Here is a 27670-nt window from a genome sequence, read left to right as displayed (position 1 = left end):
AAATATTTAAAATAAGGATTTAGGTCCATGTTGAGTCTCGAGTCAATACCCATCTCTGATCCAAGCCGTCCTGGATTTAAACAGTCTGTTATATCCGCAGAATCAATTACTCAGACTGTTCAGGATATTACTGTTAAATATAAAAATGGATTCAATCTGGAGAAATATATTTTGAGTTAGTAGTAGTATTTACAGGAAAGTTTACTGCGCCCTTTTCACACCTAAAAAGTTAACTTCCCTCTTTGTACCCCAAGACACGTTCATCCAGGGGCAAGTTCGTCTCATGACGGATTCATCCCGAAGTAATTTCATCATAAGGAAAGATCATTAATTAATTATTAGAGATGGTAAAATGAGTGCGTTGTATAATTTGGTAGAAGAATTTCAAAATGTATTTTAAAAAATGAAATAATAATCTAAATAATTTGAGACAATTTCCACATGGAGTGATTATTAAATGATTAATATATCTATATTCAATATAGGGAAATACAAATATCTTAAAACTATGTGGCAAATTTGTTGCAATCGGTAGTTAAGGATTAAATAAAGTACTTGGTTAAACATTAGTTCTTATTGAAACTAGGAACTTCTTTACTAGGATAAGGAGAATACTATTGAATGACTTAATCTTTGTATTAAAAAGTAGAATAAAATACTACATCATTGTTGGTTTTTTTTATTAAGATTTATTCCAAATATATGTATTGTTGGGGATGAATATTCCTAGGCATGACTTGTCTTGGGATGAACGAGCATGGGAATGGATTTTACTCGTGATGAACTTGCTTTACGAAAAACTTGAGTAGGGTTGAAAAAAAGGAGGTGGACCTTCCGGACCGTGAAAAAACGCGATGAATTTTCCATATTCGAATTGTAATACTGACTTTACCTCCAATATGCATGAGCAAGCTAGCAATGGGATTAATATGTTCCCCAGGTACACTATCTATCGATTCTAATACCAAAATTATTCTAGTTTCTCAGTGTACCTACATATTCTATAATATCTATTATATCCATTTTCCTTCTTTATTTTCATCAAATAATTGAGATAGTAGCCTAGGGAATAGACATAGAGGCTAACTATTCCTTTGAGAGGTATCTATGTACATATGCAAATAGGTTTACATACATGAATACTATAGAAAAATATACAAAACACCCTTTCACGATATTGGAAATTATAATTGCTTTTAGACCTAGATATACATACTTAGTGCTTACCTTTAAGTAGTATACCCGTACAACGTATTCACTAGTGTTGAGACTCAGTTTGAAAATAATAGACCCGTTTAGACCATTCATAATTGTTTTTAAGCCAAACGAATACAGTCCTTTTAAAAGTTCGGTCTGCAATAGTCTAATAGAAAAAATACGACCTAGATCTGTTCCAAAGAAGAAAAAAACAAGTATGAGTTAAAATATAATATCGGTCTTGATCAAAATTTAAATAAGACTGATTTAAATTTATTTTAGGTATTAATTGAGGCCCGTGACTACGAAAGGGGGGGGGGCATAATTACACGTTTTGCAATAATTTTTAATTTCTGTTGCAAAAAAAAGTGTTATTTGAGGTGGCTATCCCACAAAAAAGCTGTACATATCTGTCAATGGTCTATGAAAAAGTTCAGGGGTATATGAATTGTTGATAATGTCTAACCTTCAAATAAACATTGGCTCAATGACAAATTATAGGAATTTTATAGTGTTTTATATCAACTACAATAAAAAGATAACCGAGAAAATTTGTCAATACATTGAAACCAAAAAATTGGTCCACAAATTGAATACAATTTAATTTCAGTACACAGGGTGAAACCAGGTATCCACCGAAATAACCGTTCAAATCAGTATAAAAAAATCATCTAAAAGCGAACTGGAATCCAAATCGATATCGAACAGATTCATAATACAAATATGTTGCTACTCTGGAGTCTTATACGGATCCCGTTTTTCCGGAATTTATATTAGTTTTTCACCTAGAAGAAATTCTCCGGATTTTTTTTCCTGATAAAATCCCACATTTAACTGTTATAGCAGAGCACGAGTTAACTTTTAGCCCGCTGTTGTGTTTTAAAATTATATAACCCCTTACTCGACCAAAAATTAGTTTGTTCATAATTACTATTTAAGTTTTTGTTTACGAGTCGGATGGAGTTACATAAATTAAAGAAATGAGACTCGCAGGATCTAAAAACAAACAATCCGAGCAATATTAGTAATAATGAAGAAAAATAGAGTTTTGAATATACGGGTGAGACTAACATAACATATAATAGGTTATTTCTTTTTAAAATATAAAAAAAAAAGCTTAAATCTCACAGAATTTATTATTTACGAACCGGATTCCCATCATTTAAATATTTGTTTCCCGGGAAATGGGAAACCCAAGTACCTACCTATATACCACATGTACTTATATGTTTCAAAAGGGGAAACACAATTTCCAGTTTATTATTCCATAATTAACTTGGTCATTCCTTTGTTTCCCATATTCAAAAAAAAAAAAAAATGTAAAAGTTACGAGCCAAATATGGGTGGTTCAACCAATATTTAATACTCCATGGAGTAATAATTATTATTTATAGCGTGAAATCTATTATATTTATCTAAAAAAAAACACTTCATCTTCAGCTGTTTCTACAAAAATAAAAGTATTCATAAATACATACACTGAAATGTGTATCCTAAAAAATAAAATTACAATTTACCATTGTTACATTATGTGTAGAAGCAGTTGTTCTTCCAACCCAATAGTCACAGCATGAAAATTAATTATCCAATAATGATAGGAAATGTTCAACTGACCTCATACATAACGATCATGCGCAAAGAAAATTTGCAAAAATGGCAAAAACACAATAACATATATATATATACATATATTTGGCAGGGATATAAATAAAAGAGGGCATCTGTAAAGGGGCTTACAGATTACATCCTTTCATTATATGTAATGTGATGGGGCTCATTTAACAAAAAAGCTTTTGCCTTTTTTTCTCCTAAAATGACAATTTATGAGGCAAGTATCAAATATGTATAGCATATACAAAAATGAACTTAGCTTTACAAATATACTTTAAAATATGTATACGAAATTGCAAATAAAATACAATTAGAGCACAGTTTCGAGACGACTCTCTTGATTAATAGAAGAAAAAAAATGAGCAGATGAAGTCTATGTATATTCTTTTGGAAATATACAACATAGAACTGAATTGTATCATTGAGTAGAAGTTGTATAACATATATGTTTTTATTGTATGAATATTCTAATGAGCCCAATTAACATAAGTAGTTACTATTTATAGTGTTGTAGATACTCGATCCATAAACGATACCCCTGTTTGGTCTTAAGTGACTTTTTCTTGATGGATTTGGACTAATCTTTATGTCCAGACCGTGATCTCAAACCTAGATCCGAAATTTAATCGTTTTCAAACCGCAGACTGTTTTTTTTTTTTTTCCAATCAATATTTATAGACCCATTTTTTTGGGTCTCAGTCAATGGAACGATTTTTTCTGACTATCCTGTTTGATAAGTTGTACTAATATGATGAATGCAAAGCATTGAACTTCATATGACGTTATTGAAAATCGCTGTTCACAATTTTAAAACACAACTGACATCATCAACAATTCATCTATTTAATCGCTCTAGGCCAAAATTTAAAGGAGACCAATTCATACCAAATTTTCTTGTAAGATCGATCCAGACCCAATTTTTCTTTGGGACTGATCTAGATCCAATTTTTCTTTGATACTGGTCCATACCGAATTTTTCATTGAGGGACCGAATTAACTTGACCCACAAAAAAACCATAACGATCTTAAAGCGGTCTAGAATTTTCAGAACAAAGCTCAACATCACTATTTACATCTGCGTACGACATACATAGATATGGGAAAATTGTTTAAATCCTCGCGATTCTAAATCAGACAGAAAAGAAAAAGATGGCAACTTTAATAAATAGTCATGTAAATTTTTTTAGTAGGCCTTTATTTTTTTTTTTATTTTTTTTGAAATCTTAATTTGAAGAACAAATTTTATAGTGAGTATCATATCCTAAGTAGATTCAATTATATTGAAAACCGGATAGAGCATTCGTGTGTGCACATAAAAGATGAAGCTTGACCCTGAGGATTTGGTGCGGAGTTATAATTGTAAGTCCTTGTTGGAATCATAGTAGAATTGGGGATCGATATCGGAGTAATTATGGCAATGTACTTTGTTTCTTTCCTTCTCTCCCTCCTCCCTTGTCATAGGTGATTGATGCTGATCTTAAAAAAACAAAATCTTCAAATTGTCAGGGTTATCGTTTTGATTTTCGTTTTCCATTACTTTTGATAAACAACATATATACTGAAAAAAATCACTAAATAAAGTATAGTGCTCCTGACTCGCTAATACGTTTAAATTTTCAAAATAGTGAGAAATAATGAGAAAGAGCAAATGACGAACATTTATATATTTTTTTAAATATATGCTCACTAGGATTTGGCCAATTTTAACATCCCTAGTCATACATAATGAACCCTTTGTGTTTGATGTCATTAAGGGTAGTTTCACAATTTACTTAAGTCTGTAAGGCATTAAATATAATTTTTTAAGGACCTCATTAATGGAATGCTGTTGGTCCAAAGAAGTAAGAAAGGCTCTTTGGGATCTTTAATATTAATGAAGGTGAAGAAAAAAGAAATTTCATCATTTCAGTTTTGTATTTATTCCAGAAGGCCTTGCTTCGAATTCATCATCACTTTTGAAATAATTATGATTGCATTCATTTAACAAATTTACTAAGAAAAGGACGAAGAAATTAATGTGCACTTCGTGAGCACATATTAGTGATACATTTAATAGTCATGTGGTTCTCGAGATCAAAGTTGGTAATAATATTTTTTTTGAAGGCCTAAGTTTCGCTTCGAATCTTGGTCTCGGATAAGGTCATCTTATGCAGACCCCTAATAATTTCTTTGGTAATACACTAAATAACTGCGCAGATAGTGAAAGAAATACCTCCATTGACTTTCTGTAGTTTCAAAATGTGGCTAGGCGTAACTTCATTAACATAAATATGTATTATATATTTTGAGATCCTAATAAAAAAATCCCCATGCCGATTCTTTAATATTTAAAATAATAGTTGAAAGTTACAATTTTGCTATAAATTTGTATGAATTTCAATTAAAAAATTAAATCGGTTTCCTTTATTTTATGTAAATATTATTTACCATGAGTTAAGGTAGGTGATTCCTCTGCTCGGCGAGTTTTTTCTAAGGAGAATTGTTCCACAGCATATTTCCAGAGGCAAATTTCGCAAAGCCAAGGTAAATAAAAGTACAAGGTTATACTATAACGCGTGTACGACTGATGTTTGACCTCCACTACACTTTTATATATTGACGTCATAGTAGATGAATGGTTGTGTGTTTTATCAAAATCTGTTTTTCTTGCTCAACAGTCGGTACTATACATTAAATTGAAAATTCTAGCAATAGTCTCACCATAAACTACGTGTTTAGTCAAAATCTGCCTGTCTTGTCAAGCAGACGGTGCGATACATAAAATTGAAAATTCTAGCAAGCCGGATTACGCGATGGTCTAACCTTGTATTTGCGAGCTTTCCTAGATCCTTAACCAAACTTATTCCCCTAAAATAACAATATTAGCACCAACTGCATGTGTTTAGAATACTTAAGTTCATGTTTAGTTTGTGTTCAATTTGTTTTTTCTCATTTTTCGAGCATTTTTTATCATAAATTATTTTATATCAATATTTGTAAAATTATAAAACTCTATTAACAAGTTAACATGGTCGTTTTTTATATCTTGACGGATATATATACATATATTTTTCAAAATTTAGGATAGTTAAACACCACTACTAAATTTTAATACCTCAGAATTGGAATTGCAAATTTAGCATTGTTTCTCCCATACTGATTCTGATTAATTGCCCCATCACTGAGTTCAAAGAAACTAATTTTGTGTTGTTTTTTCAGTTTCTTTTTTAGCAAAAGTTTGCGAGATACCATGAAATTAGGTTACAGATATATATATTTTATTTATTTATATGATTCCACATTGAACTTCTTAGTCATTCTAAAATGAATGACTAAAAGATATAAGAGTTGAGCCAGATCAAACTCCTTTGCTCTATTATCCTTGAACCCACGTCATCAGGGTTGCATCAAATATTTGCTTAAAGTATATTTTCACATCTATGAGACGTGTACGGAAAATTACCACTGTTGCTTTTTTTTAAATGTGGTTTAAAATGTTGTTTTTGCTTGACGTCATAATCCTAGTGTACACGTCCGTTTTTATAAATATTCGTATCCATTTCTGCTAAATTTTTAAGAGTTTATATTTGTAGCCCCTTTTTTAAAATCAAATTTTTTGATCAAAATTCTGCAAATATGAATGGGGAAAAAAATTCATTGTAAAGCTGAAAAGTGAATTCAATTGTTATTAAAAAAAAACACTTTACTTTATCAATAAATGTTACTTGTGACACTTGTTTTCAATACATTAAGTAAAAAATGTGGTATGAATATTTTATATAAGTAAAAATATGTGTTCTAATAAACGACATTCATATGGGGAAATTCTTTTGAGTGAGTTAAATTTCAGGGACATTTTCATATATTAAACATTAAAAGATGAATTATTTCATTACTCACAAGAGTATTATTTAAAATCATATTATAGAAGTATATTAGGAGCAATTAAGGCTCTTGACAGATTTCGTATCAACTCCTTCAGTTTCAATGAAGGGAAGAATTTAAAAAAAAATCATATTTTTTGATTCATGGGATGTTTGCAATCAAATAATTCAATCGATGGGTCTTCGCGGAGTAGGATCTTGAAAAAAAGATACGTATTCTTCAATTATTTTCGTTGAGAATGTAATGAACGTAAACCTTTGATCCATGAGCTATTTTGATCTTTTTAGGTCTAATAATTATCTGGCATTCATCTATAATAAGTATTATAGGAAAATATTACTAAAATTAACCCCACTGAAAATTAACTTGCCATAATAAATTCTTGTTCTAATTAATACCAGCCATTTTTTTTTTTTTCATTATTCACAAGGTATTATTTTTACCTTAAATGAGTTAGTCTACAGATTCAAATAAATGTCCGTTTTATCAATGTTGAAATATGTAAATAGATAATGGCATAGTATCAATTCCGTCCTGGATTTCAATTCTGCATTAGGGTGCTAAAAATATTAATTTAGATAGAGGGAAGATTTGTAGTTCGATAAGGGGTTTGTATTGTTGTTGTATAGGGGTAGACAGTTCATATGCCCCTTTTTTATAATAAGTGCATTACACGTCTACTACATATATGTAAGTATAGTGATCCTCCTTTCACCCTTTATCTATATATTTTGTAGATAATAACATGTATACCAATGTGTCCGGTTTCAATAAAAACATGATTATGCATTTATTATGTATCCTACTTCACAACGACATAATAATCTAGAAAGAATTGTTTAGTAGCCGGCTCTGCGCACTGTTTTTAAAAAACTGTATTTTCCTCCTGAAATTTGATAATTGTAAATTCTCAAAAAGTGAGAGACCCTGCCCCCTATTGTGTAGACTTTGACTACTGAATAGTGATTACTTTATCCAATGGTCATAATTAAAATAACCATAGCATTACAGGGGCGTCCAGAAGATTATCCTTTGGGTAAGGCTTGGTTTTTGGATTTATTTTTTTCAAAAAAACTCAAAAAAAACATAACCATCCACAAAAAAAATAATTTTTTTTTGAAAATTATTCAAAAAGTAAAATTTTTTATAAAAAAATTAAATTTAAAATTTTTTTTTTTCGAAAATCTACTCTTATTCACAAAAATATTAAATTTATTGCTCAACCGCATAATTTGCCGGAATGACGAAGAAAATTTCTAGTAAAGAGATAAAAAAAAATTTTATTTTTTTATTTTTTGTGTTGTTAATATTAACACCAAAGTATTTATACTGAAATTTTCCTTTATAATATCTGTATTTATTTATTTATTTTCTATTGGTCTCAATCTTTCAATGTACTAGTCGTGTTTCCATATAGTGTTTAAATTTATCGATAAATATGTATTTATATAGTTAAGAGTGTTAAGACTCGGTACAAACTGATTTTGTATTGTTACAAAATTAGTTACGATCTACATACTGAAAATCATAAACACCTCAGACAAGTCTAGTATTTCCAGACTAATACCCTACTAAAGATCTGAGCTCACTTAATCATTCATGTAGCCGTCCTTAGTGGCAAAGATGGCTTCCAGGTGGCGGCAGAAGGTCTGGCAACCGCTGTGGATGTAGTCCTCTATCATGGCGTCTCAGTTCCGATGACAGTGGCTTCGAGGATCTTGATATTTCGATGATGGACATTACAGGCCTTCCTCTCGACATGCACCCCAAAAGATGTAGTCAAGTGGGTTGGAATCAGGGCTGTAGGGAGCTAAAACTGTCAAAAAAAGAGTTCAAAAGAACTCATATTACTCATTCAAAAGAGTCCAGCAAAGGAGGAGATGGGGTTCTTTCACTGCTGGTGTCGAAAATTACACTGGATATTCTTGTGTGAAATCTCAAGATCTCTTGCACAGGCACTCATTGACTTGAAGAGATAGGCATGGGCAGTTTTCTTTAACTCCTCTGAGTAGAGTTTGGTCTTTTTGACAGAACCCTTCTTCCTCTCCAACGTTTCGACTTGCTGACGGTGTAAATGGTGCTACTGGAAACAACCATATCCTTGGAGTGCACAGATGGAAATTCGTCGATCGTATTCATGTGTCATTTTCTCAACTTATATCTCTGCTAAAGAGATTGTTTTTTTTGTAACTAATTGTTTATGCTTTAATAAATCGAAATATAAATTAATTTCAATCACTCAACCTTAACCAATTATAGAGTTAATAAGTATTCACATTTCAATGGACCACCTATTATTAAAGCATAATTATTTGCTTATTATTATAATGAAATTAGACACGTCGTTCCCTTTACAGTATCTAGCAACTTCTCATCCAAAAAGAAATAGGAAAAAGGCCCAAAATCTGTTGGTAGCTAATCAATTCTTCCCGCTGCGGAACTATTATTCAATAATAGTTGATAATTGTTCACAACTTAATAAGAACTATTTCAACTCCAACCAATCAACATTCAGAACATTGATTCGAGGTAAAGAAGCAGAAACATCAACAGCTGACAACTATTTACATTTTTACGTCCACACCGTGCGAAATAACCACGGGGACAGCGTTACCTCACTAACATCAAAATAGACATTTTATTTTCCAATGAGCAGTTGATATTACTGCTTCTTTTCAGTGTTCTGAGCGTTAATGGGTGGAATTAGAATAAGTTTTTGATATGCTGTTAGTCAATTTTCCCCAACTATTGAATTACATTCAATTTTGGGGAAGAATTGGCTAAGTAATAACTGATTTTGGCCCTTTTTTCTGTTTCTTTTAGATGGAAAGGTTGAGTGATACAATCCGGGTAACGTCGTCCACGATATAGCTGTTTATGTAAATGCCACTCCAAGTACTAATCAAGATAAATAGAGATGCTGCATATAAGATCTAGAAAATAAATGTTTTTAAAAAATAGGATGAAACAATACAATAAGCTTTTTAAGATCCAAAAAATCCCTCGGATCTTTTTTAAGATTCGTCAAAAGTTTGAGTATCCGAAGCTAGCTTGGATCTTGGATATTTTTGGGTAATATAAGTTTACTTACCTTGTTACTTTGTATCCGGATCCAGGAACCGTCCTATCTCTAAACCCAACACTATTAGCTATTTAGATATTTTGAAGAGTTATAATTAGTCATCCATAAATATTATGTTTATACATGTTTGACTTATCTTCAGATATGTTACATTCATATACATAGATATTCTACCTCAATATAAAATCAATAGAGCAATCAATTACGAATATTCTCGTTTTATCTTCCTTTTAAAGTAAAATGAAGCAAAAAAACAACAATTTTAGTATCATACTATTATGTAAAGTGGGGGAACGAGGGGGAAAGGGGGGACTCGTTAAGGACATGTACCTATATTGTTTACATATATAATGGATATGCCTCTTAAAGTAGTCATTTAAGGTATCATCAAGTCAATGAAAGATGAAATACAACTTATACATATACTCTATGTAAATGCTTTGTGTAACTACCATAGTATGAATTAATTACAACATAGTTAGTTAGAATACTTTGCTATGTGGGTTTACAATATATATAAATACATACTTATAACAAGCCATAGAAATATACTTATTTAACTTGTAATGAACTCTAAACGGAAACATAAAATTTCTCTGTTTTTGCAGTTACAAAAGAGAGATAAGAGACGGAAAATATTCAACCTATTCAGTCTCTGGAAAAAGCAACGTCTTAATTATAATTGTTAACTATTAAGTTAACAATTATGATTAATCGTAATGCATATATAATTGTTCACGAGTCATTTTTTAAGAAGTACGATTTCAGTCTCTAGAGCACTACTCATTCCCAATCTTTTGATCAATTTACAACATTGAGGTGGAATTTTTTTTAAGGGAAGAAGGAGAAATTAATTTGGTCGGAATATTGGGATCTAGAATTGTTGAAATTTTTAGAAAATACATTTCTTGATGACTGTGATAGTATCTCGCTGAGACCTACACTGTGGAGCCATGGATAAAAATCATTTGTTCAGACTTTAGAACCTTTCAAGGGCGTCTGAAGGATAATATATATGTGTGGGGGGGGGGGATATTTTGGTAAAAGAAAATCCAAAAATTTCAAAAATCTATAGTTGTTCACAAAAATTAAATTTTAAATATTAAATTTTTTGAAAAAAAAAAATTCAAAATCCATAATTATTCACAAAAAGTTCTTTTTTCTGTGGAAATTAGGATATTTGCAGAGGAGGTTCGGCCCCTCCACTCCACACTCTAAGGACACCCCTGTTTTTACTTTAACCCCACTTTGACTCGGAAGTAAAGATAGGACGGATCCGGATTATTTTGGACATTTACCCGATAATATTCGAGTAAATTTTGGATCCCAATCTGAAACCAAATTTAGACAGATACGTGTCTAGAATTTTATAAGTATTTTATCCGAAGTATGGATCTAAATAAAAAAAAGATCGAGATTACATTTTGACTCATTATTCATGCTGAAAAATTAAATAACTCAATGTTATTACCATGAAGCCATACCTCATTATCAGTAATTATTACAATTATTGCTATAATAACAATGGAGAAGTCCTTACTTTTATTGTATATCGCAATATCTTATCCAAAAAGAAATAGAAAAAACCCCAAAATCACTTAGGAGCTGGTCAATCCTTCCAACTATGAAATTATTATTAAATCATTGTTGATAATTGTCTATAGCTTAACAAAAGCTAATTCATATCCAACCAATCAATGTTAATAACAACCAAATTATCCTTTGATATTTTTTATGATGTGTAAAAGTTGGATAACCCAAAGCCAATTTGGGTTTCGTAACTTTTTGGATAATACAAGTATGTTCAACCCGTACCTAGATATTCCAGATCCGGGTCCAATATCTGTCCTATCTATACTCTGAATTTGCAGTTTGATAAGGCTTAATGGCAACTCAACCCTGAGTAGTGAATATGAGGGCAGGCCTCTACATTAAAGTGTGTCGGGATTAAACTGATCAAATATTGGTCTAAATGTATCTCTAAAAAAACAAAACTGTAAGATTATAAGAAAAAATGGTGAAGAGAAAGTGACAAAATCGCAAAAATGGAACAACTATTTTAAGCTGATATAAATGTATAAGTAGGTTATAAGGAAGCACTATATTGACACTTTTATTAAAGCATAATATATGTACATGTATTTACATACACATAATGTACTTTTTTTTATCTTTTTAGCCATAAATAAAACCAGTTATGTATATAGAGAATTATTTTTTTTATCTCCATCAGTTATCTTATAATACTGGTAGCTTGTTATCTTATCATGAAATAAGGCCCATAGGATTATTTCCTGCCGGATTCAATACTTTTAATATTTTTTTCAAATTGACCAAACAAAATTTGTCAAATGAATTTGTACTGTTTCACTCACTTTGATCCCTGGATATAATAGAAGAGAGCAGAATCGGGACTGGCAACATCTTTACAATTTTTTCTCTTACTAAAACTAGGAATGCAGAAGTAAAAGTAAAGCTCTCTCGGCTCCCTCTTTTTGATATCAATGGATTGTTTTAAGTTCTGGATTAAACATAGTGCTTTCATATAACCTACGTCAGCTTTTGTTCTTCAAACACTTTACATTTTTGATAATCTAAGATGTCTGTGAAGTCTTCAAAGAACATGCTGCTAAACATCATATTATGAGTTGATTTATCTCCCTTACATATTCAAACTTGGACTTGAGACTTGCAACTCGACTTGGACGCAAATCCATATTTCGAAGACATTTGTTTCTGCAGGATCTAAATATCAGACATTACTTGTTTTAAAAAGTTTACTCTCGATACTTTATTGGATTTTTGGTATTGAGGTTAATTGTAGTATTATATCAATTCATGGGCAAAATTTGGCTCGCTGACTGCATTTTAAGAACATCGGCCTAGAAAGACAAGGAGCACAAAACTTGTTTTTATTTTGGTAACTTAATATCTATACAGTTATAATGTTTGTTCCATAATCAGAGTTGCATACAATATGACCAACCGGTATGTAAAACAAATTAAACCCAAAATGAACGTGTTAATCCTAACAATTTGAAGAGTGTTTGGAAGAAGATCATATCTTAACTGTCATGCCATTTTATTACATCAGCTGCACGCAGTCGTGAGAGGAAAGAAATAAACACAAATCCCACTTCTTATATAGCCATAAATATAGGCCTGAATTACTCTGATGTCGATCCTTAACTCCACTCCAATTCCAACAAGGACTTACACTTATGACTCCCCAAGAAAACATTAAAAATATAAACATATAAATTAAATTGATATTAGGATGCAGAAATGGGACATGTTTGTGCAAAAGAGAAATTTCTTCAATTTCATAAATATATGTAATAATAGTAAAAATATTAAATAAAAGGTAAATTAAAACGAAAGAAAGATTAAAATTATAATTTTGTTTATTAAAAATTCTAAAATAATAAACAAGGCTCAATGGACAACAAACTTGTTAAAAGTTATTCCTTGAACTCAATCTGCGTAGGTTCGCGCCTCAGTCGTTCCTAGAAAAGGAAAATTAATTAATGTATTTGGACTTTAAAGACAATTCCTGGGTCAGATGGAGTAAATGTAATACTATAATATTTAATATTACTTAATCAATGTAATCGAACCAATTAAAGGGAACATTTAAAAAATAATTGTATAAATGTAACTTTAAATTTGACTATTGTTTCCAAGAGAAAATATTATAGTGTAGCCAAAAAATCAATTTACTCAATAAAGGGGTAAACAATTTAGAAATGTGTACTTGTCTAGTATATACATACCTATGTTTATATACATATCTAAAAAGATATGTATATTAATTGCTGATGCAAAGACGAGATGTCGTAGGGAAATAGAAATTAATTAGCAGATGGTCTCCTAATTGAAGTCCAGTAGCTGAGTCACTCAGACAAACAAAAGAGAGTCTTCCTGCTCTATCAAACATTTCAATCTCTAACCAAAAGAACACAACAAAGTAGGGGGTGATATAAATATATTGTATTTACGTTCATCTGCCCTCTTTCTCTCTTTTCAGAAAAGTATGGTTCATTAAGTTCATAAAGCGGTTGTACGTACAATAAAATAAGAGATTCGATCAAATATAATAATCATTTAAAAAATAAAATTGATAAAGAAGTAAAGTGAAATTAAGTGGAAGGATTTCCTCAGAATAATAATATATACAATTTGTTAAAAAGAAAAGATAAAATGAAACAAAGCTAAAGGGTGCATAATTATGTATCCCCTATTTTGCAATTATGTTCATATACATTTAAAAAAAAGATAATATGTGTTCTCTAAACACAAAAGCAGGCTAGAATGATTTTTCTCTAAATAGAGTGTTGATCATATTTGTATTCTTCTACGACAAATCCAGGATGTCATTTACTGCTGTCATTTGTTATATATACAGAGATATTTCGTATCCACATAGGCCCAAAGGATGTTGATTCAAAATACATTAAATGGAAAATTCTGTTTGAATCAACAAATTGCAATAAGAGTGCGTTATAACGATAAAATACAGTCGAGAATGATTTTTCTCTAAATGGAGTGTTGATTATATCTGTATTCCTCAATGAAAAATGATCATTAATTTCTACCATTCCATTATTTTTACTAGCCACTTTGCACTTAAATTGGCCAAATTTTGATCGTCACGATAAAAGATTGAGAAAATAATGGATTTTTTTTTTAAAAAGAGGACACATCGGGGCTAATATAAGTCTCACAAATAAAATAAGGTTTCTTAGATAGAGTTGCAATTCTTGGGTATCTAAAATCATTCCAGAAATTTGAATACAATGCCTATAACTGACTCAAATACTTCTATGAAATATTAGGTTGTATCCATATATCAAGTAAAAAAATGAAAAAGGATGTCCTCATTTTCTGGATTTTTGTTCAAGATTTTTTTCTATTTTGACGCATCACATATATATATGATCCTTCGTAATGAACACGTTGCAAAAGAACGAAAGCAATATTATTAAAGCCTGCTTAATCGGTTTCTCCTCAAGGGCATTATTTTTCAATAGTACATACATAAATATTTTTTTTTTTCGAGAGTCATTAATTACTATTAAATAGAGAGTCAAAAGACCGTTTCACAGCCCTAAAAAAATATATAGTCCTATGTAGGTAATTATTGAGGTCGTTCGTTTATTTTTTATTTTTTTAAATTTATGTTCATGTAAAAAGCCTCGTCATCAATTTGATAAAATTAATGATAAATTTTCTTGCCTTGTAACTAAAGATAAGTGTATCAATTATTATAGCAGTTTTCTTCACAACAATCTACGTAGATATCTTAAACATATATCTATAAGTCGTTCTTATAGATGCCACAGATTACATAACAGCCGAAAGTGACTTTATGTTGACGGTTATCTATATTTGTAAGAAATAAGGAAACTTTAAATACAGATGGCTTTAAAAATGAATATTACTTAACAGTTGTACGGTAAATATAGGAACAAGGGTTTTTATTTGTCTAAAATTTGGTGTTTTTTTTTAATACTTCATTCAACATAATTGACTTCCAGCATCATAACATTACATGAATACACTCTTCATATTAGCAGAGGAGTCAGACTCTGATCATAATTGAGTCTATTTACCTCATCCTCGAATACGACTCCAAGTTACTAATACATTTCAGGGTAGAATAAGCACAAAGTTTGAGAAGCATAAATATCCTTTAATTTTCATATGATTATTGACATCTAAGCGCCATAATGTTTGGAATTTAATATTAATGAGGATGACAGAATTAGTGTTCTTTGATATATCGGTGCTATAGTGGTATTGGTGTACTGACGTATTTAAAATTGTACTAGACTAAATTGATTTTGAAAAACAGTACTTGAGGCCCCATCAATATTGAACTGTAGATGACGTAATCCCACAATATCTGAACAAGACCTCTCTCCTTCTCCAAAAAAGTCCTTTACCAAAAACCTTTAAGTAATTTGCCATTATTATTTTTTTTTTTCATGTCTTCAAAATTATGAATTGGACGGTATTTCCTACCCCACTTCTATTAGGTGACTTTAGACCTTTTGATAAAATAATTTATGGTTCCCCTTTCCTAGCCTGTCTCAATATTGAGTTTAATCCATTACATTCTATAATTATTTGAGATAATTAGAATCCATTCAAAGTTTTAGTTTACCGATTTAGATTTTAAAATCAAGGGAATTATATATTAAAAATATTCTAAAAAGAAAACTGGGACCCAAGTAGGGTCCATTTAATTGCTTAACCTATCACCAGCATCACTGTGTGAAATTGATTAAAAATGAATACAAAACAACAACAAGGACCCCAAAAATATTTCCACTTAAAAATTTAAATTTAAATTCAATACTTTATGAGATATTAACCTTTTCCTGTGAGCCCTAATTTTGATTTGAATATCCCTCTCGATCTGAGAATATTGATATATATAATATATAACCTGTCCCCTGGAATGGATTAATGACGTTTTCTTTGAAAATATCATTTATGTTTATTTCTAAAACGTCTACAAGTCAACTCCGAAATAATCAGAAATTCCGATGAACATCCAATTTTGCCAGGCTTTGACACTCTGTGGAGGTGTAACCCCCTCCCCCCTCGTTGCACCGGACCTGCTCACACAAAAAGATTGAGTATACTATAGACAAGTTTGAACCAGATCGAACAAGTTTAATTCGGATAGCTTTTGAGTAAATGGAATGTTCGTTATCACTCGCCGTTTGAATTCACCTGGTTCTCTTCTATATATTTACGTGGATACTTTTAAAGTTGGGTATGAAAATGCATTTTCTTTTTGAAAGAAAAAAAAATCAGGACAATCTAAACACGTATCCGAATAACTTGTCATTGTATAAATACATTTACATACCTACTTAAATAAGATTGTATTATCGTAGATATTTGCAAGGAAATTAATTCCATCTGTTGTCACTCCTATTTTTTATTACGTAATATTTACTAGTGTTGCGACTCTGAACAAGACTCAATTTTTTCCCAGTTCAATCTTAAGTAACTTTATCTATACTGATATCTCGGACTAGACTACAATCTTTGACGTAGGCCTAAATTTAATCGTCCACAAGTCGTGAACAATTTTTCGGTCTCAATCTACGTTCTGATTTTCTACGTTATCTTAATTTATGAGTTGTAACAATATGATTCAAGCAACGCATTTAACTTTATATGACGTTATTGTAGATAAAATTAAACAATTTTGAAACACACATGACGTCGTCAATAAGTCATTTATAGACTCGGTATAGAACAAGTTTTATATGAGACCGATCCATACCAATTTTGGTTACATTGTATAAGTTTGGTCGCAAGTAATACTTTCTCTTTTTATCTCAAAATTAAAGACAACGACTACGGATAGTTGAAATTCAAATCTGGTAAACTCAATAACATTGCAAACCAAAGAGTATATTATTGGAGTAGGAGGAGATGGATCTCGACTCAATCCATAAAAATTGTTCGAATAAGTTTCCACGTATGATTAGACAACAATCATGAAAGTTTGAACAGTATGCTTCTTTTTATGTATGTTATAGTAATTTTCTGTTTCAGGGTACAAAGGGTTTGATGACATAGAAGTTCCTCTCCTTGATACTTATTACGTTCATCCAGTAATTATACTGTTATGCTTCATGTAGATACAAGAAAAGTCGTAGTGTTTTACTTAATGAGATGAGATTTCCTCCGGCCTCATGTCTCAGTCTACGGATCGACTCCGATCGATTCCCCTCTCTCCCTAGCATACTTCATTAGTGACAAACTCACAACCTCCTCCATATAATGAAAACTTCAATTTACTACTTTTATGATCCTCCAAAATACTAATTGTCCGAATACCTCGAATAAGTAGAGCCCCTTTCCTCCTATATCCATAATATATTCCTCACTTTCCTATGTTGTTTCTTCATTATTCAAAGGATAAGATAAAGTATGACGTGCGGGCAAATCCAATGTACTCTCAATTTTTTGACGGATGGATTCAGATGGGATTAATTTTTGTTCTGTTCCAAAATAAATATAATGTCCTCAGACCGGTCTCGGATTTTCAGACCGAAATCCAACACCAATATTTACGAACGCAACTTTATATAGGCACAAAGGAAGTTCATAACGTCAAGGTCTGTCTACATAATATTAACTGCAGTGTGTAGCAAAGGTTTTTTTTTTTTTGTTTTCATATATGTACATAAAAATTAATGCTTATTACAAAATATTCTGTACAAATTACGACATTTAACAAAAAACAAAACAAAATAGTATATAAATTAAGCACATTAATTCATTCCCTCCTAAGCTATTACTCTCAGGTAAATAATAATTTTATGCAGGAGCAATCTAATGGTGATAGAATTCATGTAAAAGGTTACATTTGTTTACCTAGGGTTCTATTTTAAGAGTGACTCTTTCTTATATAAATAATTTACTATATATGTATAAGCATTTCTTCTCCATTTCAAAGGAAAAAAACGTTTTAAAACAGTATTAATCAAGAAAAACGACCTTTACTATAAAGGTCAACTCTATTTTTTATGTACTAAAAACATAGAACATACATTGTGTTTTGAGGGACTTGCAGCAATTATTTATAAAATTGAGTCTTGTTATTTATTTGTTTTTTTTACCTACTTACATAATGTATACAGTCAAAACTGTATTAAGCGGTCAGGTAAGAGAAACTGAAAAAGTGAACGCTTAGTGCAGGTCATCTCTTAAGTTTGATTTCTTATTTTCTAACCATTTTTAATGTGAAAACTGGGTATGACCACATAGTGCCATGACACACTTAAAACAGGTGATCGTTAGACAAGGTTAGACTGTATATGAAAAATGAAAGAAACTTCTCTTTGAAGATTAAATAGTGCCCCAAAAAATCAACAAATCTATCGTTTTTTTTGGTTTTTTTCAAAATTAAAATTGGTAGTTAGTCCATTCTTCTCAACTATGGAATGATTAAACTACTCAACAGCAAAATTATGAAAGATAAAAAAAGGTGGTACTTCAGAGGTCTCTCCAGGATTATATATATATATATTTTTTTGTGGGTGGGCTTGGTTTTTGAATTTTTTAGAAAAAAAAATTCAAATATTAAGTTTTAAACATCTGTGGAAGACCATGTACATGGTAAAGTTTGATCCCCTGATTCCATTTTGTAATTTTTTTTTTTCTATGAGCCACAAATTCTTCAGAAAAATGCCACACAGTCTTTTGTATTTTCGGCTATTTTTAAGATTAAAAGATTTTTAAGAGTTTGGTGTTAATGAAGAAATAAATGATTGGATTATACTTCAAAGATTAATACTGAATAAATATTCTAATAATCATTTTATAATGTTGTTATCAGGTTTAGAACTCCAGTCGTCTTTTTTTAAATAAGAAAATTAATGTTTTTTATAGTTAAATGTGTGTGTTGTAATTTAAAATCAAGTCACCTTTCAAAAGAGCTATATAACAATTTGAGATAAGGTCATCACAATATTTTAAAAAATACATGTCCTTTTTAAATTAATCTTAAATGAAAAGCCCATCGGTAGAAAATATTTTTAAGTATATTGATGCAATGAAGAATTTTAGATGTAAAGAGATATATTTGCTAAAATAAGCTAAAATGAATATTTTCAAAATGAAGCCTAGATTACATTTGTATTCTTCGAGAAATTAGCATCAATTTTTAACAAAAAAAATATGGTGTAGTTAGTAGTTTTGAAGTGCCGCAAATTGGACTTAATACAAAAAAAAATCGTCACAACGAAAGAATTATAGATAGTTAGATTTTATTTTAGAAACCATAGCGGAGCCAAATTAAGTTACATGAATCAAATAAAGATTTCAACATTCTTGGGTATCTTAATGCATCCCATAAATTTGAATACAAACCCTATAACTTATCAAAAGTCAATCAATTGAGGTATTTGCATATTGAATATATAAGGGGGGGGGGAATATTGGACAATAGTGTTGTATAAATATACAACACAAAATAACCTCGGATGATTTTTCACAAAAGTGAGCTTGATTACATTTGAATCTTTAATTTACCTACCTATTTAACTACATTAATAATCACTTATTAATAAATTAATTTGATAAATCATTTAGAAACGCTGCAAATTGCAATTAAAAATTGTAAAAATTATCGATCAGTTGTAGAAAAAAGGATAAAATAATTTATATTTGAAAGGCCACTTAACAAAGTATCATATATCAAATGAAGGCTCCAGACTATAATCAATATTCCTAGGTATCTCGAACAACCCCACAAATTATAATATAAATACCACAATTGACCGAAGAAATTAAATTAAATAATGGACCATTTATATTTATGAAGTAAACAAAAAATTGGGAATTTCTACTTTTCTTAATTTTTTTCCACTATTGTTTTTGTGTTGAAAACTACATTTCTCCGTATCTTGATTTTTATTCCTGAACCTTTATGTATTCCTGAAATACATATATATATTATGTGGTTATATACTCTATTTTTTATAAATGGTTTTTGTATCTTTACGTTGGATTGGACTTTAATGACAAACTAATATGTAAATATTTATAAACAGTCTTAAATATAATTTTGGACAAAGTTCCCTTAAAATACTAAAAAATATACAAGATGGCAATTATAGGGATTATGCTCATCAATATAAATAATCAAAGTCAAAGTACCAATTGTCATTTTATCAAGAGGATTAAGCAATATTACTATAGGCGTACACCAGTTTTCATAAGTACACATACAGAAAAAATGTTTTTTATTAATTGTTTTCAAAATATTCAAAAATTCTCAGCTATTTCCAAAAAAATAAAAAATTTTGAAAAAAAAAATTCAAGAATTAAATTTCAAATATTAAATTTCAAAAAAAAAAATCAAATATTACATTTTCCAGTAAAAAGCAAAAATTCCTTAATTTTGGAAGGGCTACAACCCTTCCAGCCCACCCCTTGGCGTCTCACAAAAAAACACAAATTTGCCTAAACAGTATATAAAAAGCAGGAAAGTAATAAACTTGCAGGCATAGCAGACTGTTTTTGAAATAGCGAGGAAATAAAAAAATAAGATCATTTTTTTGCTATATTTTGGTAGATATGTCCTTATTTACATGTCGAGCATGTTCGCTTTTTATGTCCTGCCTTCCGGTATCGGGAACTTTTTGATAAATTCATGAAGTGTCCGGTTTTTTATGGGTTAAGTATATTATCCGGATGTAAGAAGAGGACATGTTTTGCTTTTTTTTACAAAAGAGAACGGATGATTTAATATACAATAGGGATTTTCTAAATTCATGAAAAAATATAAATAAATATCAATTTAAAAATAAATAAATATTAAGATACTAAACAACTAGTCAAAATGTAACCTTAAATTTTACTAATTTCAAAATATTTAGAGTCTCCCCCTAAAACCAACACTAATTGTGTCCCGCAAGTCCTTTTATTTTTAAATCAAAGTATGATAATTGTAAATTCTTAAAAAGTGGGTTAACCATAACCCCCTCTCTGATAGGTTTGACTCGGTTCCAATTGACTCAAGCCGATAAAACACTAAATTAAAATATTGATATATTATATTGCCTATTTTATATGACCCATCAATACAAAAGCAAGCTAGAATGATTTTTTTTTCAAAATTGAGTATCACTTACATTTATATTTTTCGACGAATTATCGTTAATTTCTACTATAAAATTATTCCTATTAACCCTTTGCAAATTAAACTTAACGTAGCCAAAATTTAAAAAAACGATAAATTGATGGATTCTATTTGAAAGGGGTAAATCGGGGCCAAAATATGTCGCTTAAATCAAATAAAGGTTCTAGAATGTAGCTAAATCACTTTAGTATCATTCTTATCCCATAAATTTGAATACAATGCCTATAAGTGACTCAAATATGTCTGTGAAATATTCTGTTGTATTTAAAGATATATAAGTACATAAATAAATTTGAATTTTCTCTTTTTCTTGATTTTTGTTCAAGATTGGTTTTATATTGACAAACCACCTATGAACTCGTATAATATTGAGTGGCAATTTGGAAAAAGAAAAAAGAAAAAAGGGATTCACTTGTGCAAGGATATTGTAGAACTTGCTCATAGTACTTCACACAAAAACAATTATTTTATAGAAATTTAACTCCTACATGAGCAATTCCATTTAGTTAACCTTCAAATCATGACCACAAGTGTACAATACATGTACTTAATTGTGTTCCCTTGAAAACTGACTCAACAATTGTGGTTTTTCTGTTTTGTTCAATTTGCAAGTTTGTAGGTCTCATAATGCCTTATTCAATTATATTTAATTTAATTATAAATTCAGCCTTTTTAATTATAAAATATGGATTAATGTTATGTTATTTTTTTAGATATTTGTAAGGAATAGAAAACGTGGACTCTTGAACTTTAAAATATCCCATTTCATACATGTAAATTTGTAATTAACGTTAAAAACATCACAATTAATTTGTTGAACATCTAATGAAAATTAAATAATTACATTCTGTGAATTCCTTATTTATAATGCTCAATTTCATTTTTTTATTTGCAACTTACAATACCTCCTTATGAAAGATGATGCGTTTTTCAATAAGTACCAGCTTGTACGCGATATAAGGAACGTTTTCAGGTGACGTCATCTTTTTGAAAATGGCCCATTTTAGAACCAATATCAATAACCAAATTTTATAAGTATTTTCTTCTATATTACAGTCGAGTGTTTTGCAAAGTTACAATGGAAGTGGTGATCCACAACGACCACGTGATCCAATTATAGTTGCTACGCGACAACCTTTTTATCTGCAGAAAAAATTGCATACGTAACTAAGAAAAATAATAAAGTAACATCAATTGTAGTATCTTAAAAAGGGACATTTTGCACGGAAAACAAGTTTTTAGCCAGCCAAGGATATCGTCTGAAGATAACGTGTTCGTTTCGCCATTTTGTTTTATAAATTTGTGTTATTCCTTTTAAAAGCCAATATTAGAATAGTTTCCTTATGATTTTTTTTTAAATAGATCAATTCAAGACTACATCCGTAGTCCTGTGTCTTTGAAAGGCATACACGCCTAGCTAAAACGTCGATAAAAAACGAAATAGACTTGAGACGGATTTTGGTGGAAAAGTCTAGTAGGACGGTCTTTTTCAGCCAGATAGATAGAAAGATTGCAAGAAAGGGCATGAAGATCACTGATAAACAGTTATTACGGAGTCTGGTGAGTGGTTTGATGGATTTATCTCTATAATGGTTCAAGTATGGTTTATTAGCAAAACTTTTTCTCTTGGGAGGATTTATGACAAAACTTATGAAGAGAGGATCTGTTTTTTTTCTGCTGAAGGGAACTACAGACCAGAAAATATTTTTAGATAAATTCAACGAGACAGGCAAAATGTATTGGATCATTTGTACCAAGTAATATGTGTGAAACATAAAATATATTTTAGATTGAAGAATTTATGTTTTATTTACACCGGCTCAGAAAGGGAATTAAATAATTTTGGCATTGCCGAATTTCAGAGTAATTTATATGAGGCTAGGTGTACAAAAACTCTATTGTCAGATAGTTTAATTTTATCGATCAAGAAAATAATAATAAATGTGCTGTTGAATTATAATAATTATATGAAGTAAATGAAATGTATGTGGTTGAACGTGTCCATAAGATGATTACGACCATAATGTTACAGCTGTTGGTGACATTATTGCTGAAAGTATTGGAGATAGTTTTGTATAAAATATATTTTTAGTTAAATGTATAGGTATAAGAAATAGATGAAGCATTCATGAATATTATGCAAAGTCTGAGTACATTCTTAGTTTCTACTCGGTAAATATATGTTATGTATTGATATATTAGTTGTAATTACTTTTTAAGAAACGGAAGGAAATTATTTCATGTAGGGCTCAAAACATTAATTCTATTTTTCCTTCAACTGCCTACTAACATAATTCATGTACAATATTTACTCCATCACGAAATGAAATAATTTTCTCATTCACATCAAAAATCTATTGCTATGGGAAGAATAGTAATCCTTCACTCATCGTTTTGTTTGCTTATTTTTTTATGATCCATGGACATGACAGAGGGCAATGAATGTACGTAGATACAAACATAGGTTAGGTAGAATATAATATGTATCATTCCTAATGTTCTTTAATCATTATTCCTCAATGATGGATTTAGCACGCAAATCCCATTGGAAATCCCTTCCTAATTCAATTAACGTCTATTTGTCTGTATTGGAACGTAGTGTGAGACTAATAGTAGTTGTTGTAAGTCGAATGTCTATGCAAAGTAACACATTCTGTAATTTGAGTCATCCCCGACTCTGGTTACTAATTAGCAATCAATCTATCTATAAAAAGAGATTAATTTTTCCATTTATCGGAAATCCCTCGACCTTTCACTTTGCAGATATTTAGTTCGGATACACTTTCTTAAATGATTTTTAGAGGTAGGATTAGTCGTAATCCAAAATTTATTATTCATCTGATATTTTTCTGCAGTTACAAAATAAAAAATTCAAATATTTCAACCCATTTTTGATATACTAAAAAAAATCTACAATTAGACATCAAACATGCTGCACACCAATCCCAAACTGTTCAAAATTTGTAAGAAATTAAATGTATCCAGTTCAACTGTACATCAGGTCCCCCCTGATAAAAGCATATTGATACTCGAGTCTGTGCTAAACGCACAACAAATTGAAGTGTGCTCAAGGAACTTATTAATAATGAAATAACAAAACTAGAGCGAAGCTATATCATAAAGGTATGATAGTCACTTCGAAACCGGTAAAATAAAATAAAACGTTTATTTCCAAAAAAAAAAAAAAAAAAAAAAAAAAAAAAAAATCGTTATTCTATTAATAATTGACTAAATTATTTATGAAGAAAGGTATTTTATTATTTTGAAGAAATGAGATTTCAGTCGAACAATTTGAAAAAAATATTGAAAACCTCCCCAAAGATGAATTCTAACTGCAACCCTGCTATTTATAAATATTTAAAAAATAACTTTAAAAATGTTTCCTTAATCTAAAATGTGTCATAATTAAATTAAAACCAAGTAGGCATCAATGTATATTTTTTATCAGAATAACGAACAATCACACCCTTAGTATAACATTGACAATCTAATGGAATCTAAGAATTACTTATCAATTATCACAAGTAAAACTATCTGTTTACACTTCAAGTAAGAAATTGTACTCGAAATAAGTGATATTAACTGAACATGGAAATAAAGGATCCTTTAATTTTCACATTTTTCAGAATACTTGCTATACCATTTGTACAAGTTGTACATCCCTTGTAGACAGCTTCTACATATTGAGGCACATAAATATAATAATGTGTGGTGAGTCAATACCAAAACAATCTTGAGTAAAAACCAATAAAATGATAAAATCCCAATATTTTTTTTAATGCATATTTTATAGACATATTTGAATCAAACATATGCATTGTATTCAAATTTGTGGAATAAATTAAGATACTCAATAAGCTATATTGTAGAAACTTTATTTGTTTAAAAAGACTTATATCTGCCCCGATATGACACCTTTCAATAAGGATCCATAAATTTATAATTCATTTATTGTGAAGATCAATTTTTGCTACTTTTAGTACAATTTGCGACGCACCCAAAGGCTTAATGGAAATAATCTGTTAATAAAATTTAACGAAAAATACAAATGTAATCCAGATACAATTTTAAGAAAAAAAATTATTTCTTGCTTTTGTGTTTTGTATATTTACCAGGCGTGGATAGGATTTTTAATTCTATTATAAAATATGAATTAATATGTGTTAAAATGTTATTTTTATGAGAAAAGACAATCAGATGAAGAAGCCATAAAAACAGTTTATTTTTTGCATTTAATATATTTTGGAATAAGAACGAAGGCTTTGCCAATATACGTTATTTTTATTATTAATATTTATAGATTTATTTTCTTATTATTTTAGGGGGAAATGGTCATATCTTTATTGCTTCAACCCCCACGTACTACAGCATAAACTTTAATTCTTATCTACTAACCACATACACGAACAAATAATACCAATTTATAATAATCGTAGTAATAACGCCGGCTTACATTATTTATAGGTAGAAACACACACGTACGTCACAAGAGACGACGTGCATTGTCGGAAATAGGAAATCTTATGTGCCAAGAACTATAATACCTACATCTTTCAATCAAAATCAATCATAGCTTATTACTTGATTACCTATGTGAATTAGACTGGTTCTTAAAATGTGTGTGTTTTTTTGTTTTTTTTTAAATGGGGGGGGGGATAGTTCATTTTGGTAAAAATGAGGAACTAAAAATTTCGACCCAGCTGGTGCTACGGAGTTTATGGGGCGGGGAATGTGTCAGTGTCTGAAAAAATGAAATGTCAGTCTGAAAAATTCAAAGAGGGCCCTTTGGATAAATAAAATATACTTTTCTATAAAAATGACTTCTTAAAAATAGATACAGTTTGTAAAAAAACGTCATTTAACTAAATAATATTGATTTAGTCTAGAAAGAGAGACCAAAAATGTTTTAAGGTCTCTTATCTATTTCATTAGCGACTACGAGGGAACTGTGATTAATCTAGTGGTGTGTCCTTGATATCACCAGCGGATCCACCGTCATTTTTTTGGGGATCCCTTCTCCAGAAAACTCACGAGCGGACTTTCTATCTTGAATAATTGAAAAAAAAATACAACGTGCCCTCCCACAAAGGAAAAGTCCTTGCACCACATTTGAGATTTTGACCCATATTTATCAATGCTTATAAGATTCGTACAGTCTTTAAAGTATACAAATTTCATATATTTATCGAAAAAATTAGCATATTTACTTGAAAATGGTCAATAGAAGTTGAAATAGAGAAATTTATAATAAATAAATATTTAAAATCAATAAATATTTTTTCAACCATTTTAACATAGTCTAAAATGTGTTTAATATTTCTTTTAAAAAATATATGGTGATAATGAGTATAGCACAAACTTTTTTTTCTTTATGTATTGATAACTTTAGATCTAAAAATGTCTTGAAAGATATTTTTCAAAGTTAAAAAGTACATCATTCCCCCCCCCCTAAAAAAAAAAGAATATTTAATAAACTGGATATTACTGCAGATTCTTGGCATATTACAAGTAGAACATATTACAGCTATTGATGACATAAAGACATGAAATATATGAGGTGATTATTGTGTTTATAGTATTACCTACAATTTTCTGGACCGGTACTTCATCATGAGGAATAATATTTATTGATTCCAGAGAAATTCACTATGCTAATTGGATGCCCTTAGAGTGGCCCATGAAAATCAGAGGTAACACCATAAAATTTGATTCATAACACATTTTTGGATGATGTCGACACAACATTTCAAAAAAAATATTATAAGAACCAGCGAATGTGTATTTATAATTAGATGTAGTCATTTTCTCTGTATAATCTCAAGTTTGGATTAGTAGGATTTTAGTAAATTTTAGGATTGGTATCTGGAAATCAGTTTTCAAATGGTTGACAAATCGGTGTAAATTTATAAAATATGTAGGGATCAAGTATATTTTAAGTTAATCAAATGCGCCATCCCAGTTTTTGAGACTTAACAATTATCATGGACCTGATACTTTGGTAGCTAAGGTGTCTATGATTTGATTTTCAAAATAAAGGAAATGTGGCCCAAGGTTATACGACAATTTTCTGAATTACTACGGATACATAACCGAAAAAAATAATAAACATATTTGATTATCCTTCATGCTACAAAACAATAGAATTATCTACAAGACTACAACAATGACAAAAACATCTTGACAATTATAAGGTCAGAGACAACCTCGGGATAGAGGAGTGTCGATTAGGACTTGATCAGGTA

The sequence above is a fragment of the Lepeophtheirus salmonis genome, chromosome 5 (assembly GCF_016086655.4).
Source record: "Lepeophtheirus salmonis chromosome 5, UVic_Lsal_1.4, whole genome shotgun sequence".
NCBI lineage: Eukaryota > Metazoa > Arthropoda > Copepoda > Siphonostomatoida > Caligidae > Lepeophtheirus > Lepeophtheirus salmonis.
Note: the sequence above shows the minus strand (reverse complement) of the source record.